The sequence below is a fragment of the Ischnura elegans genome, chromosome 8, assembly GCF_921293095.1.
Source record: "Ischnura elegans chromosome 8, ioIscEleg1.1, whole genome shotgun sequence".
In the NCBI taxonomy this organism is placed as follows: Eukaryota; Metazoa; Arthropoda; class Insecta; order Odonata; family Coenagrionidae; genus Ischnura; species Ischnura elegans.
The window spans coordinates 82,536,471-82,540,018 of record NC_060253.1 but is presented as its reverse complement, the minus strand read 5'-3'; positions in this window follow the sequence as shown (position 1 = coordinate 82,540,018).

The following is a 3,548-nucleotide window of genomic DNA, read 5'->3' as shown; positions in this document are numbered from 1 at the left end:
GATTCCATTATTAACAATCCAATGCCGAAATTGAGTAAAATATTTGTCCCGATTTCCTGGCATGTGACTCATAAATGTGTACAGGCACTTAAGTTATTTTTTCACGTTATCTTCTCTAAAAACTCGTGATGGAAACCACATTCCATCTGTCCTCAGGACCCTATCTTCCAGCTACGTTTGGTATGCAAATCATTATCCTGTTGTTAACAAATAACGTAACCACTCACGCCGTCTCGCGCCAGTGATAAACATTACTCTTGAGATGATAATGCGCGGCATATTGCCGATGGGCCACGTGCGTATGAAAGGTCGAGTGGATCGTCTACGTGATGTTACGATGCTTACGATTAGTTTATCAAATAGACGAATGGGATGAGAAATGAGGTGGTGTATCGGAGAATTGGCGAACAAATTTTACTTTGAAGCGCCATAAGTCGGAGAAGGACAGGGTGGAGAGGAAATCTCATAAGCGATTGCGTGAAAAATGTAATGGAGGGAAAACAGAAGTAAAGTTGAAAATGGAAAAGCATGAGGAATTTCCACAATTTTAAATTTATTGGTACTACCGGTTTCGCTTTACAGCATCATCAGGTACCAATAAATTTAAAATTGTGGAAAATACTCAAGCTTTCTCATTTTCATTATGTCACGTTTCCACTCCATCTCGCCTGAAACCTCAGATAATATAGAAGTAAAGTTATCCAGAGGAATACCAAGAGTCAAGAACGTGCGGACAAATCAAGAAGGATACACAGAAGAAGATCCACAGAAAACTTAAGAAACTGGCTAGGGAAAGAGAGGAATAAAGAGCTGCAGTGTAAAAAATCTTAAAATGGCAGCAATGTTAAACGACTAAACTGACCTTGACTGATCAGCAGAAACGAGGACCCATGGCGAGCTCGCGGGGTTAAGGCCGTAACACACTAGCGACTGCGACCGCCGCTGCGATCGCGACTGCGGCTGCGACTGGCCCGTCGACCAATCAGTGCGAGGCAGTCGCAGTCGCAGCCAATCAGAGAGCTATATTTCAATCTCGCGCGCTTGCGGCAGACGTGTTTGTTTCGGTTACCGTAGCGAGGGAAGTTCAAGAAGGTTGTGAGATAACGCTGTGAAAATTTCGGATTTTTAAAGTGATGATGGAAGCCCTGCATATTAGATATTGGACCCGAGCACACAGGTGACTAATAATGAAGTACGTTTTACCATATTTTAGGAACAATTTCAACAATTGCTGCTCTATATCCATTCTTTGGACTTTCGCAAACAAACAAGACACAAGCGGAAACGTTCATACGTGCGCATGCGCGGCCGTGGCGTCGGCCGCAATGTGTGATGGGGTGCAGTCGCAGCCGCAGCCGAAATCGCGGTCGCAGTCGCTAGTGTGATACGGCCTTTACAGCCCTGAGGCCCGGGTCTAAAGTCCCAGACTTTTCTCTCGCACGCCTCGGGAGGGAAAGGATAGAGGAAGGTAAAAGTATAAGGGGCACAGCTGCGATGAGACCCCCATTTCTCACCCCATTCGTATATTTGATCTTCTAATCGTAAGCATAGTAACATCACGAAGACGATCCACTTGACCTACCATCAATCTGTCGCGCATTATTAGCTCATGAGTAAATAATATCACTGGCGCGAGACGGCGTAAGTGGTCACGTTATTTGAAAACAAGAGCTGAATGATTTGCAGACAAAACGTTACTGGAAGATAGGGTCCTGTATGGACAGATGGAGTCCGTTTTCCGTCACGAGTTTTTGGGGAAGATAACTTGAGATATCAATTGAAATATATGATGTGTCATATGGATCACATTTGTGAGTCATATACAAGGAAAGCCGGACAAATCTTTTACTCAATTTCGGAATTGGTTTGTTAATGATTGAATCTTGTATTTCTCACGTAATTGTTTTATCTTATCACGTGACCTCTCCACCGCCTTCTTCGCTGACGTATATGATGCTTCAAATTTACATTTATTCTCTTATTCTACGGTAAACCTCATCATTTTTAATCTCATTCGTCCATTCCATCAACTAATCGTAAGCATCATAACATCACGGTGACGATCCACTCGACCTATCATATGCACATGGCCCATCAACAATCTGCCGCGCATTATCAGCTCAAGAGTAAAACATATCACTGGCAGGAGACGGCGTGAATGGTCACGCTATTTGTTGCGTTTTGCGTCGCCGGGTAGCGTCGCAGCTGCGAAATCTGTTGGTGACACTGCAGGGACTTTCCTCGTTAAACAAATGCTAGGAGAGACTGAATAGATTTCATTGTGTTGATATTTTTTTCTTTATTCTCATGCAATAGTTAACATAAAATAACTCAATTCATGATTATTGTTTGAATTATTATATTAGCTGAGGATAAATAATACATTTAGCTCAGGCTAGCGTAAACATTATCTTCGTCTTACTTTTTGTTTATTTACGTAATATAGGCCATGCATTTCCCGAGGTTCTCATTTCATGGGCATATGACTGGGTTCAACTGAAATAAGCACCACACACTTTCGGTTTAGCGAGATGCTGCATTGACCACAGTCGTGCTCAAGCTGCGCGATGATTGGCTAAACGCAAGGGGGCATACATTAATTACGTGAGATGTTTGGTTGGGGAAAGAGGTCACTCCGATTCTCACCCTTTCTCACGTGGGGGACAGGGTGTGCTCTGACACGTATCACGTATTTTTTTTCAGCAAGAAACAGGGTAAAATTGCGATCTTAGTCATCTTAATTACTAGTACTAACTAATCATGAATTAAAATAATTGAAATTTTTTTTTTATAAACCCAACACAATGAAGGATACATTCACGTATTTACAGTGAAAATACGCATTTTGAATAATCTCGTATGAGATTAAAGGGAGGGGGTCCAGCCAAATCTCACGACATCTCACTAAGAAGGGAGGGTGGCGTCCGAAAATCGCCTAAATCGCCTACTGTAATTAATAAACGCCGTATAAGCCCTAAGGTATAAGGATGAACGCTGACCATTTCTTTCACGGCTAATGCTCAGTGCAGAATTGTATTTTGGCTCCCTTATGGCTCATGTCCTTTGGTTATACACGATCCTTTGAGCCAAAGTCATGAAATATTTAACGCGCCTACTTACCTTCTTTCATCGAACCATTCAGCGGATATAGAACTTCATTAAAACGATGAAAATTCCTTCGCATGCCGCGGACTCCGATGGAAACGCCAATCAGGGAGAAGAGGATATTAATGAGCAATATTCACCATAATACTCCATTTTCCTTTCCGCAATTTTTTTTTTATTACAAGCATAAAAGTAAGGAAACAATTCATTACATGATACATAAGGCGCATGTTTCTCTATGGAAGTAAGGCTTGGACGTTGACAGCAGCAGAGAAGTCAAGAGTGGAAGCATTCGAAATGTGGTGCTATCGAAGAAAGATGAATATATAATGAATCGCCCGTGTAAGTGATGAGGAAGTGCTTAGAAGATTGGTAGAAAAGAGAAGTCTCCTAAAAACATAAGGAGTAGACGGGACACTTACTTGTCCACATTATTAAGCATG